This window comes from Coenobita brevimanus, chromosome 96 (genome assembly GCF_032717465.1).
Source record: "Coenobita brevimanus isolate Jiangsu-jjx chromosome 96, ASM3271746v2, whole genome shotgun sequence".
Lineage (NCBI taxonomy): Eukaryota > Metazoa > Arthropoda > Malacostraca > Decapoda > Coenobitidae > Coenobita > Coenobita brevimanus.
The window spans coordinates 33,681,846-33,697,971 of NC_137049.1; the positions used below are offsets into that span (position 1 = coordinate 33,681,846).

General features: G+C 47.5%; 1 protein-coding gene across 1 annotated transcript in view; it reads right to left on the reverse strand.

Moving 5' to 3' along the window:
• Positions 1–16,126, reverse strand: part of LOC145413428 (uncharacterized) — a 198,803-nt gene that overhangs the window by 56,912 nt on the left and 125,765 nt on the right. The window lies entirely within an intron of this gene.

Sequence of the window (16,126 nt, forward strand, 5' to 3'; positions counted from 1 at the left end):
GCGACTCTTCTTTGGTGATGAATATTGTTTAGTACACTTTGAGACACACACACACACACACACACACACACACACGCTGGTGCAGTGGTAACGTTCTCGCTTGCCAACTGGTGGACGGGAGTTCGCGCCTCGCTCAGGTTGCGAAAAATTTCACTGACGAAGTGGGTGGTTACTGTCCCCCTTGAGCAAGGGGACGGTGTGTGCGTGTGTGAAGGTCACAGCCTTGCCCTTAGATCGCACTATATGAGCTCTCAGCTCCCTTCCGGGAGGGTAAAAGCTGACGATCACAACCATTAAGTGATCCTGACCGACCCGGTGAATTACACACACACACACACACACACACACACACACATCCATTCCATCGCCCCTAAAACTCTCTCACTCACACACTCAATCTCCTTTCTCCCTCTCTCTCTCTCTCTCTGATCAAAAAGTATTAATACGAGTGAATGGGTGGGGGAGCAGCGAATGAGGGTAGGCATGAAGAGCTCTGAGACTAGGTAAGGCTTGAGGGGTTAGGCAGCAGGTAGAGGCAGATAAGCTTAGGCAGGGAATGGCTTGATAGATAAGGCATGGAGGGGCGAGGCAGGACAGGGAAGGTGTGATAGGGGATGTAGGGGAAGACGGGTGAGGCAGAAGGGTGAGGTAGAGGGGTGAGATGGAGGGTTAGGCAGGAGGGTAAGATAGAGGGGTGAGACTTAGAGGGTGAGGCAGAAGGATGAAGTACAGGGATGAGACACAGAGGATGAGGCTAGAAGGTAAGGCTGGAGGGTGAGGCAGGTGAGTAAGGCTTAAAGGGTGAGGCAGGTGGGTAAGGCAGGAGGGTAAGGAAAGAGGGTGAGGCTAGAAGGTGAGGCTGGAGGGTAAGGCAGGCCGTAAGGCAAGAGGGTAAGACCTAAAGGGTGAGGCAGGTGGATAAGGCAGGAGGTGGGGTACAAAATTTGAAGCAGGAGTGTAAGGTAGAAGGATGAGGCAGAAGGATAAGGTAGGAGGGTTAGGCACACAGTTCGAGGCAGGAAGGTGAGGCAGGAGGGATAAGGCATGAGGGTGAGGCAGGAAAGGTGGGGGATATGGGTGAAACTGAGGGTAAAGACAAGGCAGGTGAGACGGGAGAGGTGAGGCAGAGAGGGTGAATATGTGAGGAAGGAAGCATAAGGGAGGAGCAATGGGCAGGCAGAATAATGTATGGGACGTGGGAGGGGGGGTAACAACAGAGGGTGAGGCAGGAAGTGTGAGGCAGAAGTATAAAGAAGAAAGGATAAGACAGGTGAAGGGAGAGGGAAGGGTGAGGCATGGCGATATGGCAGGAAGGGAGAGGCTGGTAGGGTGAGGTAGAGAGGATGAGGCTGGTAGGGTGAGGTAGAGAGGATGAGGCTGGTAGGGTGAGGTAGAGAGGATGAGGCAGGTAGGGTGAGGTAAGTAGGGTGAGGCAGAAAGGGTGAAGCAGGCTGGGTGAGGCACGAAGGGTGGGGCAGGTTGGGTGACAGGGTAAGGCAGGTGGGGTAAGGCAGGAAGGGTGAGGTAGTTAGAGCGTGGCAGGCCGAGTGAAGCAGGAAGGATGGGACAGGAAGGGTGAAGCAGGAAGAGTGAGGCATGAAGGATGAGGGAGGAAGGGTGAGGAAGCAACCTGGAGGGCGAGGCTGGTAGGGTGGGCAGGTAGGGTGAGACATATCTGTAAAGTGAGGCAGGTAGGGTGAGACAGGTAGGGCGAAGCCGGTAGTGTGAGAAAGGTTGGGTGAGGGAGGCTGTGTTAGGCAGGTAGCGCAAGGCAGGTAAGGCTAGACAGCAGGATTAGGCAGGAAGGTGAAGCTTGTAAGGTGATAAAGGATGGTAAGGCAGGTAGAGATGGGGCAGGAGGGTCAGGCAGGAGGTGAGGCAGGTGGACTAAGGCAGGTGGAGTGACGCAGGAGGAGTAGTCAAGAGGAATGAAGAAGGAGTCGAGGAGGCAGAGTAGCGGTACAAGGCTAAGGAGGGAGTGTAACCTGGAAGAATGAGACGAGTGAAGGTACGGTCATGGATGAGGCACGATGATATGGCAGGAGGGTGAGGATGACGGTGAGGCAGGAGGGTGAGGCAGGTGGGGTGAGGCAGGTGGGTGAGGGTAGGGATGAGGCACGTGGGGTGGGACAGGTGAGTGAGGGTGAGGGTGAGGCAGGTGGGGTGGGACAGGAGGGTGTGGGTGAGACAGGTGGGGTGGGTGAGGGTGTGGGTGAGGCAGGTGGGGTGGGACGGGGGGGTGAGGGTGGGGCAGGAGGGGTGGGTGAAGGTGTGGGTGAGGCAGGTGGGGTGGAACAGGAGGGTGAGGGTATGGTAGGTGGGATGGGGCAGGTGGGTGAGGGTGAGGGTGATGGTGCGGCAGGTGGGGTGGGGGAGGAGAGTGAGGGAGAGACAGGTGGGCGAGGGTGAGGGTGAGGCATGTGGGGTGGGATAGGCGGGTGAGGGTGAGGCAGGTGGGGTGGGATAGGCGGGTGAGGGTGAGGCAGGTGGGGTGGGATAGGCGGGTGAGGATAAGGCAGGTGGGGTGGGATAGGTGGCTGAGGGCAAGGCAGGTGGGGTGGGGTAGGTGGGTGAGGGTGAGGATGAGGCAGGTGGGGTGGGATAGGTAAGTGAGGGTGAGGCAGGTGGGGTGGGACAGGGGGGTAAGGGTGAGGCAGGTGGGATGGGATAGGTGGGTGAGGGTAAGGGTGAGGCAGGTGGGATGGGATAGGTGGGTGAGGGTGAGGGTGAGGTATGTGGGGTGGGACAGTGGGTAAGGGTGAGGGTGAGGCAGGTGGGGTGGGATAGGTGGGTGAGGGTGAGGCAGGTGGGATGGGATAGGTGGGTGAGGGTGAGGGTGAGGCAGGTGGGGTGGGATAGGTGGGTGAGGGTGAGGCAGGTGGGGTGGGGTAGGTGGGTGAGGGTGAGGCAGGTGGGGTGGGATAGGTGGGTGAGGGTGAGGCAGGTGGGGTGGGATAGGTGGGTGAGGGTGAGGAAGGTGGGGTGGGGTAGGTGGGTGAGGGTGAGGCAGGTGGGCGAGGGTGAGGTAGGTGGGGTGGGACAGGTGGGCGAGGGTGAGGTAGGTGGGGTGGGACAGGTGGGCGAGGGTGAGGCAGGTGGGGTGGGACAGGTGGGTGAGGGTGAGGTAGGTGGGGTGGGACAGGTGGGTAAGGGTGAGGTAGGTGGGGGGGGACAGGTGGGGGGGGACAGGTGGGTGAGGGCGAGGGAGAGGCAAGTGGGGTGTGTGAAGGAACGAGGGGTGAAGCAGGTAGGTAAGGGTGAGGACGAGGTACGTGAGATGGGGTAGCTGGGGGAGGGTGAGGCAGGTAGGTTGGGTAGGGTGAGGCAGGTTGGTTAGGATGAGGGTGAGGCAGGTGGGTGAGGCAGGTGAAGGGAAGGTCCTAGTGCGTGAGGTTGGGGTATCGGGCGACACCGGAACACTGTCAATATATCGGGCAGGTGTGACGCTCCAGGTGTGGCTTTACACTCCCTCACTCATACTCTACCACACCCCTCCCTTATACTCCACCACACACCCTTACAACCCTCCCTCATACTCCACCACATACCCTTACAACCCTACCCTACACTCCATCATAAACCCTTACAATCCTCCCTACTACTCCCATACACCCTCCCTACTACTCCTTCACACTCCTTCCTCACACTCCCTTACATTCCTTCCCTGTACTTCCTCACACTTCTTCCTCGAACTCCTTCGCATCCCTCCTTCACGTCCCTTCATTCCTTCCTCGTTCACATCCCTGCATTCCACAATTTCCCACCCTCATACTATCCTGCCTCACAGTCGCACACTATTCCCCCTTCCTCACACTCTCACACTACCCTCATACACAATCCTTCCTCACACTCTTACATGCTCATACTCGTCACTCCCTCACTGTCCTTCCTCACACTCACATTGCTCCCTCACACCCCCTCATACTAAGTCCTAGCTAGCCTCACACTTTCCGATTACTCATACTCCCTCACATCCTCTCTTCCACAGCTCCATTACACTTCCCACACTTCCTTCTTCACACTTCCTCTTATACTTTCATGCCTCATACTTGCACATTACTTACTCTCTGACACCCTTTCCCTATACTCCCTCCTCACAGTACTCCTCCGCACTCCCTCAAATTCCTTCCTTATACCGCCCCCCCCCTCATACTGGCTGTACTGTACTTTGTTCACTTTAACTTGGCCTAAAATTGCCATCCCTCCAACTTGAATGCACAGCCGTAACAAATCATTAACACCAGAATTATGTGTTAGTCACCAAAAAGCTTTATGGAAACAATGCTGAGCCGTAGTAATGTCCTATTCAGCCACTGAGCTACTTGAAATAAGCTGCAAAATGACGAAAATCTCCGCCATGTCAAGGTGCACGAAGGGGTGGGGTCCTTTATACCACTCACTGGTTTCCTTCACACTACCGTACACTTTCTCACATTCTTCCCTCGTGAGCTTTCACACAACTGCCACACACACTGCCATATCACCCAAACACTCTCACACTTTCATACGCTTCCACATCTTCACTCTTTTTAAATTTACTCCCTAATACTCTTCACTCTTTGTTTTTCCTTTAAGTTCTTCCGTTTCTCCCTACGCTCCATGTTATTCCCTATCATTCTTACGCTTCCACGTACTTCCAAACATTCTTCAATCCTTTAACTGTAAGCCTTCTCTATAATACTCTCAATATTATACGTTCCCTTACGCTCATCCATCTCTCCCTATACTTCCTATATCTCACGTGCTCCCTGCTATTCATTGTGCTGCCCCACATCTCGTAATACTCCAAGGGTCTGTCCTGAGTGGTGCAGAAGGCTTCGTAACACTTCAGCCTTAACGACGTATTTTGCATGATTCACCTTCACATTCCCCTACATGTTGTATATATTGTTTGCATACTGATATAGTTTGCATGAATATAATACTAGGACATACCGAAGTGTAATGTGCAGAATTTAGCGTTAAGAAAAAGTTTTGAAATATCGAAACCCACTCAAAACAAGACCCAGGTAATCTTAACTCTTTTACTCTCACATTTCCTTGAACCTCCATATTTGTCCCTTTCTTTTACCTTGACCCTTCAGCTGGACAGGTCTTGCCTAAGTCGAATGAAAATAAATGGAGCTGGCAAGAATACACCTTAATACAAAACGTCATTATACTAATCACGTAAACATACACGTTATTAATAGTCCCTTCGCTACAAGAGGCCTTTGCTGAACACACAGAGGTCGCAATAATCATATAAAAACCACGTCCTTGTCCCGAAACGCTTAAAACTCTATACCTTCTTAGACCCAAGTATTTCTGTTATTTCTCATAATATTTGCCTACTCCTTATTCTTAAGCCCTCGGGCAAACTCACCTCCCCCTTCCTTATACTCTAGATTTTCGTCAGCTAAGGAGACTTGTGCACCTTTTCCTTAGCATTTTTTATTACACATAGTTTTGCACCTTTTCCTTAACTTTTATCATTATTATCATTATTTTTAAACTCTGTCCGCCTTTCTAGCACCTTTTCCTCAGCCATTATTTTTCCGCATTACGACCCATATTCTCGTCAGTTAAGGAAGCTCCCTAACACCGTTACATAAGCGGTTTATTTGACTTACTGCACGTTACTGTCCTCCTCTGTGTTATGTAAATCCTCGTAATATCGTCTCACTTTACATGTATACCGTACAAAAGGATATAAACCAGACTTATATAAAAAATAAATCGCCAAGGAAGTGGTGCTAGGGATTCTACTTACGTCACCAGAATACGGACCTATATCTAACAGCTCAATTAACACCTATTCCTTAATGATATTTTTTTCGTATTGCACTTTATTATGTTTGCAGTACCTCTTTCTTAGTGGATATTTTAATTATTACACCTTATTATTCACAAGTACATTATTCATCTTTTTAATTCATTCAGTGCGAGAAGAGCATGACCTTACGCCCTCTAAATGCTTCTAACCACTTTAGACCGGTGACGTGGTTTTTATTTCTCATACCTTCATTCTATTCTATTCAACTTAGGGAGAGACATCAGGCTGCGAAGGGGTTACTGGAGACGGTTTCCACAAATGGTCTCCCCAGGGCTTAACAAAATCGTCTGGAGGCAGAAATACCAAAAAATTAATATGTCATGGGGGTGAAGGGAACGACCTTGCTTCTGGTGGACCTGGGGGAGGAATGTAAAGAGAAGGTCAGAGAGAAAAATGCGTTCTTTTTTTAATTTCCTTGTCACGTCTTGGTATTTTAGTTCGTGTGGTGTTGGTTCCCCCCCCCCTCTCTCTCTCTCCCTCTCTCTCTCAACACTACCTTCTTCTTAGTAAGGAATTTATTCTGCAATATGATAATTCCAGTGAAGGCTTAATTGAAGTTGGATCCTTGAGCACTGGCATCACAGCTAAGGCTGAGTTCAGTGCAGCTTTTAAGCCACAAGGGAGAAATAAAACAATAAGAAATGAAGTGGGAAATAAATATTCTACATCCCAGGACGGCCTTGGTAAACGTGCTGGTCAATCGTAGGGCCAGAGGTGTTGCACGGGTACGCTCAATACTTCTTCTACACATACGCGGTTCCGAATCCATGAAACGAGACTCCATCCCTCTTGAGTAGTACTTTTTTTTTTTTTTTTAAGAGAGGCAACAGTAATACATTCTGACACAGGCCTGAGAGGGTAAATCAATCGCTGACATCGACTGCGTAAGTCTGTACAGGTTTTGTTGACTATGACAACATATCCATTCAATCACCATTAAAGAGGAGTGAAAAGAGTTGGTTGTGGTATGCTGCGGGCGGGATGTGGTGGTGGCATCAGTGACGGTGATGGAGAGATATGGTGGTGCTGATAGTGAAAGTCTTGGTTGTAACAGAGGGGAATCGTTGGGGTGGCAGATAAGGATCGTGGCAGTGTTCGTGGCTGTTATGGTAGTAATGGCAGAGATGGTGCTGGTGACTTTGGTAGTGGAAACGAATAAGGGTTGTGGTGATAATGCTGGTGGCTGCTGGGGTACTGGCAACGCTTGTAGTAGTGGTAGGTAATGGAAGTGGTGCCGGTAATGCTGGAAGGTATAATGTGGTGGAAGGGATGAGAAGTGGCGTACAGAAAGGGGGCTTTGCTGTTTGGCGTGGTTGGACACAGTGGTGGTGATAACTGTAATGTAAGCTGCTTAGAACAGGTAGTGCATGCGGCAGAGGTTAATAGGTGGTGACAGAAATAAAGAAGTCGTGATAAGAAAGGCACGATTATGACTGGGACAATATGGTGGATAATGGATAGGTTGGTGGTAAAAGGAGTGTAGTTGTAGTTGAAGGGAACAGAGCGAATTGGGGATAAGCTAGCTGAGTTGTAGTGACATAACAGTGGCATGGGCAGGGAATGATGGCAAGGACGGCGTGGTAGTAGTGGCGGGGAAGTATTTATGGTGTAACGATGGATGATTACGTGGTAGGTGGTGCAAATAGAGGAGTGGCGAGGCAAAATTAGTAGTGGTGATAGCAGAGAGAGGGTGATAATGGAGACAGTGGTAGGGACAAAGCAGTGGTAGTGAAAGCAGAACGTGGTGACGGGACAGTGTTGGTAGAAACAAAGTGGAGGTGATGGGAGTGAAATGTGGTGGGAGGAGCAATGGTGGTGTTGGGACAGACTAACAGTGACGAAAGCAGAACACTGTGGTAGGAAGTTAGGAACAGCGGTGGTGGGGACAAAGCGATGAAAGCAGAACATGGTGGTAGGGACAATGTAGTGGCGATGAAAGTAGAACGTCATAATAGGGACAGTGGCGGTGGTGGTGGCAGGGGTGGAGTAGGAAGGGAGGTTATGTATCCTGAGGGAGGTTCGCGTGACCGAATACACTGGCAGCTAGGCGAAGGAATGCCGGGCTGAGGGACGTTTGCTCCGAGGGTGAAACGGGGGGCCGCTTCCCTCTCTCCGACCCTCTAATGCCTCTGTTTGCTCGCTGGAGAGGGTGAGGACGGGCAGGAATTTGTTGGTTGTGAAAGGGCTTGGTATTCAGGGCCCAGGCCAGGAAGTGGACAAAGGGAAGGATCTATAGGAAGCGTGCAAGGACAGAGGACACGAACACGAACAGGTCTGAGCTCTTTCCTAGCACGCGACCCCCCTCCCTAAACCCCTTCCCTTACACACACACACACACACACACACACACACACACACACACACACACACACACACACACACACACACACACACACCAGGCATTACGGTTCACGGGGGAATGTTGATGATAATGGGGGAAGGAGGGGGACTGAAAGAATTGTGATGAGAAAATAACGCCGAAATGACCTAACGTTAGCAACAGGACTGGTAAGGGAAGGCAGGAAAGACTAGGAAGTGGACTGATCAATACATTCCACATGTGAGGTCGAGTAGTCCGTGAGACTTTTGATACGAACGGAAGCAATGAAGAAGAAAATAACAGAAAGAAAAGGTGAATGATTACCTGAATTTGACTATTTGTTTTTACTGTCCTGGAATGGCTTGGGGAGTACGAATTTTAGTGACGAACGTACTGATGATGGTTGGAACAGAATAGCAGTTGTAGGGACAGAAATGTTTGGCAAGCAGAATGATATATGGGAGTATAAAGTTATAATGTCTTGAAGAGAGGCGTGACAGGGACAAAATGGCGGTGGTAGGGGTAGAATGGTGGTGGCAGGGAAAGAATGGTAGCGACAGGGACAGAATAATGGTGACAAGGACAGAATGATGGGGTAGGGAGGGAATGTGGGTGGTAGGGACAGAACGGTGTTGGCAGGGACAGAACGGTGGCGATAAGGACAGAATGATGGTGGCAAGGACAAAACAGTGGTGGCATGAACAAAACGTGGTGGCAAGGACAGTGGTAGTGACGGGGACAAAATTGTGGTGGCTGAGACAATTGTAGTAGCAGAGACCAAATGGTGGTGGCAGGAATAAAATCGTTGTTGTAATTTGGATACGGCAAGGGTCTGAAATATAAATGAAACAGTAGGGTGTGGCAGCAATATAAAATGATGGTGGCGTGGACAGAATGGCTCTGGCAAGGACAGAATGATGGTAAGGACAGAATGGTGGTGACATGAAGGGGATGGTCGTAGTAGGGACAGAATGGTTTTGGCGGTGGCAGCCTGACGTGGTAGGGACAATATATTTACTGATAAGACAAAATAAAGGTGCTGTAAACAGAATGGTGTTGCTGTGAAAAGACTGATGGTGGTATGGACAGCATGGTGTTAGGAAGAACAGAATGGTGGTGGTACAGGCAAACTGTTGGTGGTGGGAACAGAATGGTGGTAAGAGGGGCAAAATGGTGGTGGTAGGGACAGAATGGTGGTGGTAGCGACAGAATGGCGGTGATAGGGACAGAATGGTACTGGCAAGGACAGAGTGGTGGTGGTAGGGACAGAATGGTGATGGTAGGGAGATAGCGGTGGTAACGGAAACAAAGTGATTAACAGTGGCAGCAGACACAAAAGGGTGATCGTAGAGACAGAAACGAGGTCGTAGAGAAAGAATGTTGATGGTGGGGACAAAAAAGTGATGACAGGAACATAAAAGCGCAGGTAGGGACAATACTGATGCTAGGGACGGAATGTACTGGCAGGTAAGAAGTACTGATATTAGTGACGATGATGATAACAGAGACAAAACTAAGGTGAGAGGGACAGCGTTGAGAGCCGCAGATGAATTAAAAAAAAGAAAAAAAAACAGACCCCCAAGACGTGAACTTCTGGGAGATTGTGGCAGGTGTGTGGGGTGTGAGTGACAGAGAGGTGGTAAAGGTGGCCGCTGGAGACCCGACAGATTCAATTTGTCTTCCCGAACTGCTGCCCTCCCTTGCCCTGACTTGCTCCCCGCCTTAAACCCCCTCCATCCCAGGTACATTTCTTCCCCTACTCGCCCCCTTCCCTTCGCTCATATTTTTCCTTCGTTCACATGACTCCTTTCCCCCTCTAACTCGCCCCATCTTCGTTCTACACGTCTCACTCATACTTCTTTTCTTTCATACATGCCATCGTTCCATCTCTCACCCATCTTCTCCCACCGTTAATTCTCTCCTTCATATTTCTTCGCTCCTTTCTCACTTACCCACCTTCCCATTTGCTCTCACTCTGATCCCCATTCCATCTTTCAGTCACCTTACTTTCCCTGTCTCACTCATTTCCCTTCCCTCTGTCACTCACCATTATATTTCGCTTTTCATGTTCCCTAATTTCTTGCTTGCTCTCCTTCTCTCTCTCATATCCCATTACCCCTCCCTTTACCGTCCCCTTCTCACACACTTCACCCTCCTTCCATCCCTCATTAACAACCTTCCCCTCACTCCCCTCCTTCACTAGCCTCTCTCTCTCTCTCTCAGCCTGGTTTGAGGGACAAAGCCTCTCAGTTTCGTGTTTCTTTGGTCTCTCTATCTATCTGTCTATCTATCTGTCTCTCTATCTATCTACCTGTCTATTTGTTTCTACCTGTTTGTCTACCTGTTTCTGTTTCTATATATCCATTTATCGATTTTCTTGTCTTCCAGGGGTGACCGATATAAAATACTCTTACACAACCTGTCCTATCTTCCATGCAGTCCTTCACTCTATCCTACAACACCCATCAGCACATCCTCCCCTGTATTATCCAATTTATAATATCTAGTGAAAAATTACTTTCAGGATACGTCACTTTTCCTGCCATAGTAATAATCCTTCAGGCAAGCTAGATATTTACCCAACTTCCCCACATTCTCTCTCTGTTTGTCTGTCTGTCTGTCTTTTCTCTCCCAAGATTTCTCAACACACACACACACACACACACACACACACACACACACACACACACACACACACCGCTCGCTGGTGCAGTGGTAACGCTCTCGCTTGCCATCTGGTAGACGGGAGTTCGCGCCTCGCTCAAGTTGCGAAAAGTTTCACTGACGAAGTGGGTGGTTACTGTCCCCCTTGAGCAAGGGGACGGGTGAGTGTGTGAAGGTCACAGCCTTGCCCTTAGATCGGACTATATGACTCTCAGCTCCCTTCCGGGAGGGTAAAAGCTGACGATCACGACCATCAAGTGATCCTGACCGACCCGGTGAATTACACACACACACACACACACACACACACACACACACACACCAGCCTCCGCCTCTCCCCCTGTTTAACCAGGCGTGCATCGAAGGCTAATGTCCTGAACTGTAAAAATGTATCTTCATAAATCTTCCTGAAGCTGCCTTGCAAACTTTCGATAAAATGCTTAAGGTTTCTGAGGGAGCAAGCTTTTTTTTTTTTTTGTATTAGCTACTTCACCCCGAGGACGTCTTGTTTATGTTACTCTGGATGATACCATATTAATTTCTTCAGTTCAGAGAGATATTTTGTGTTCATGAAGTTAATACAGGTTCTTTTGTTATGATGTATAACACTGAATACAGTCATACAAAATATCTGGGTACAGGAATGCAGACCTCGCTGCATAATTTCTTACGTAACGTATGATACTGAATGTTAGTTGACCAAAGCGTAACAATACGAGTCACCATCTTAGCTATATTTCTTTGTCTTCACACCAGTTTCAGATGTTCTTAGCTGCGCAATCAACAGAGAAGCAGTTGCGACATTTGAAGAATCTCGTGTGAAATCTATTATCGTTGGTGAGATGGCAGCAGACTCAACCCCAGCCAGGCAATTAAGCAGAATGGGCAGATTAATCAAGGAGGATGGAGTAGTCCGAGGCGGCAACTTTTGTGGACCCCTCAACCTGCCCCAGTACGGCCACCTTAATTAATTCCGCTACGCACCAGCTCCACAACACACCCCGACACGGTTTAGGCAGGAGTCCGTTACAGCTGACGCCTCACAGGTTTATTCAGCCAAGAATATCCTAAAGCTTGAGAGGTTATTCATTCACCATCACTCCTTTTATGTCAGGAAACTTTAACACATGAGTCTGAATGCGTTAATCCCATGTGTTTCTTCTTATTATCGCTATACAGTTAATATTCACACTGTAACTAAAGAATTTTATCACTGCTACTCCCAGGTTAGTTTAGGACAGGGCCACCTTAAAGAACAGTGGTGCAGCCTGGCCACAGCAACTCCACAACACGCGGCGCCACACACAGTTTATGCAGGGCAGGACCATGTTGCAGTCTCCCTCCCTCCCTCCCTTTCTCTCTCTCCTCCCCCCTCACACTCTAAGCCACTGTGATGCATATTTTCGTGGGGTTATGAGATCTACACCTCTTCTTTAGCGATTACCTTACCTATTGCATTTTTTATCCTCTTGTATGTTAATGAAGCAAATCGTGTCAGTGCTACGAACATCTTAGCAACATAAAGGAGATCACTAAGCTGAAAGTCAAATGGCCACCCCTTACGGGATTATGGCGTCTGGCAATAGATAGATAGATAGACTAAGCTGATATATGCGCAAGAAATCGTTGCGGAAAAGATGCTACAGTGTCCTATGAAGACGGTCCGTATTTTCGTAGGCTTAGTTGTCATTACACTTCTGCCTTAGAGATTAATAAACTTTGCCTGGCTGATAAAAATAACACCTTTAATCTGGTAAAGTAATTTTTATCTTATTCTTCTCAACTCTCGCCCATTTTGTTCAGCTTAAAAATCTTTCATACTAAAAAGGTTAAGGAACGCCATATCTAACCCAAAAGTTTAGTCTTTACAAAGCTTAATGGAAACCTCTGAAAGTAATTAGAGGGAAGGAGAACTAGGTCATGGAGTGAAGGTATTAACATATCGATATTACAAAAAGGTATTAACACCACACAAGTAGTTTTTAAAGCCTCATATGTGGAATAAGCCGGTGAGGAGGAGGTGCTAGACCACTGGTTCTCAAACTGGGAGCCATTGCCCTCAGGGGGCCATGGCAGAATTTTAGGGGGGTCCTGGCGCGCTAGTGTAAGTAGTAAATCAAGAGTGTCTGTGAAATTCTTGCCATTTTCCACAGCACCCTTCTACACAAAAAGTAAAAGCCGATACCGGTTGGATGTGGACGCAGATATGAGATGTGCATTATCAGTTACTTAACCTCGAATCAGTCGACTGACTGAAGTAGACAGTGTCATTCATCCCATTGATAGGTAACAAAATATGCATTCTGATTGATAGTTGTAAGCTTTAAAATAAATGGAGAGCACCAAAACAGTTTTTATCATCATTATTTGTGAGTAGCTTTGAGAGAAAACTGAAGGGGGCCCACGAGGATGTTAAGAACCCCACAAGTGGGGAATGAAGTGAAAAAGTTTGAGAATCACTGTGCTAGACGGTAAGGAGAAATCGGACCTTTTTATCTCACCACCAATGACGTCTTTTTATATTGTGTTGTTGTTCTCACCACGTACTTTTTCTTTTGATACATCCAGACGATTTTATTTACCGTGGCTGCTACACGATTTATTCCCGTTACCAACAGACGGGCTTTATTCTTGCTGCATCTAGACTTTTTTTATTTTCGTTACTGCTAGATGATTTTATCCTTGCTTCTGTCAGACGATTGTTAATGTTGCTACCGCCAAGTGATATTATTCTCGCTACTACCAGACCATTTTATTCAGAAACTGGGAAGCCTCTCACTGTGAAAGGGTTAGAAAGAGTCATGAACCACCTCAGTGCGAGAGATTCTCCTAAGCTGAAGGAAATCGTCTGTCGGTGGCACTAATACAATACAGAATGAGTTAATGTTGACTGCTTCACCCCATCACAGCTGCAGGAATAAAATCGTTCGGAGTGAAAAGGGATGAATAAAAACGGTGTCATCGTACTGAAAGGGTTTGCCTGATCAGTCCGAGGCCGGTTCTTGTGTTTGATTCTGGCGACAAGACTACTGTGTATTGTTTAACGCGCAGGACGCCCCGCGAAGGATCAGACGGCTGGCTCTGGTCGTACTCCTTGATCACACTGATGAGTTTTATGTTTTAAACCCTGTATACGTGTCAGCAACTGGGTTGGCAGAGGGTTATTGCCCCTCCCAGTAAAACACCTAACTCATAGACAAACAGTCACCCCTTTTCGGGATTCTGGCGTCTGGCTATAGATAGACAGACAGAGATGGAGGTGGTTTGCATTTTTCTTTCACTATTACCAAGCAATTTTGTTCAAGTTAATGGATAGCCATCTAGTAGTTATGATTTTAAATAAGGCTATACATATAATCCCACAAGTTTTAAATGTCTCCCTAAGCTGAATAAAATCACCTGGCCTGTCGGAACTTTACAGGTTAACGATGTCATAACAACGAGGATTACATGGGATTCAGGAGTCCTTTTCATGCCAAACAAAGGAGGGGCCAAAGGTGGAACCAGCAAGTCAGTTCACAGCCACTTAAGAGGTCGCCTTAAGTTGTATTCAGGCCGCCACCAAACGATTTAACAGTAGTCAGTTCAGGATGGATTTTTTTTTACTCAACATGTTAAAAACTTCAAAGCAGACTGCAATTTTGGCTCATATAATGAATACGTGCAATTCTCGGTATAGGCCAGGCATGTGTTGCAAAATATCAACTTTTTAAAAATACAACTGGTACTGTAAACTTAAACAGACAAATCAGCTTTCTGTAGTAAGCAGCAATGGAACTTTACGCTGTACTTTTTATGGCCTTTGCTGTGGACTTAGTATAAAAAATAGAACTTCAAACAAGGCTACTTATAACGAGGACTTAGTATACTGAAATGGTATAAAGCAGAAACAGGGCATACACCTAACAGTCGTGCTTTATTGATCTCCTGGGTTTTGCTCCGAGGTAAAGTATGTAGGATGTGTTTTCTACGTGACCCGCCAGAATTAAAAAACCTGGCTTTGCATGTCCACCAACTGGGACTGGAATGAACCTGAGGAACCTTAGCGAGGCACACGCGCGTCGCACCAGCGTTATTGACTCCAATGTCGGTGCTTGAGGCAAAAATCGACACCATAACGTGACGCGAAGTACTCAGGGCACACATTGGTTGCGTGCTGGTGGGGTTAGGAGGCCGTCAAACACGTCTTCCCTAGATAATTATTAATAAGAAATAGGCTTGTATTCTTCTAATATACTATAGCAGAAGCCGTGTGTGTGTGTGTGTGTGTGTGTTTTGGGCAGCCGAAACTACACATTCATATCGCACCAAAATTGGCACAGAAATCGCACAAAATTCGCTGATGTGTAAAAACTTAGTCCCATCACGATTGAAAAACTTTTACTATATTTAATGAGCAATCACATTTTGACCAAAAAACGCTGCTCCCGAAGCCCGGCATAGGATCTCCGTAGAATTTTTGCCACAGGTACAACTAAAGTATTTTGGACTTGCGTTCGGACAACTTGGATTCCATTCGCAAAGCTGCAAATAACACGATCAATTTGTTAGCTGCAAGAAATCCAAGTGACAACATTACACTAGAACAGCATATAAACGCGAGAGCCCTCCGCAGGAGCAAGTGCAAGGGGCCTGAAGGGCCCACGAGCACTTGTGTGGGACTATAAAGCTCTCAAATCTCTTCCTTGGCTAATTACTGATAACACACAGAGTCCTATTCTAGGGAAACTGGGAAGTTCTTAAAAACACCCCATTCTGAGTTATTTACTATGTGTATTACGCCGCTTTAACTTAATAACTGACTACGATACCGATGAACACTTTTTACATTTATCTGACTTTCACTGTAGAAATATTAGAACGTTTCCTGAAGCCCAGCAATCCTCCTATGCACAACAAATGCTATCACATATCTTCACATGTCACACTTATGAGGTGCAATAAATCACCGAGTCCATTCTCGTGGAACCAGAGAACACCTCTTCCATAACATTTTGCACGTTACACCTCGATATTGATAGTATTTCTTAAAATATCGACAAAGTCTGCAAAAATAACACACATGAAACTATCAGCGAGCCGTAACAGAAACAAACTATTAAAGCAGAAATGTTATGACGCCGCCTCCTGTAAACCCACGAGAATACGAGAAGCAGTATTACCCAACCCCGGCACCAAACTGGCCAGTGAGAATGGCTGTTTCACTCGTGTTCGTGGAAATGTTGTGCAATCCGAGCCAGGTTTATGTGCTCACAGGAAGACGGAACTGTGATGAAATCGATTATGGGCAAGACAAAATGTGACCTTGGAGCAACTGTTAAAACCCG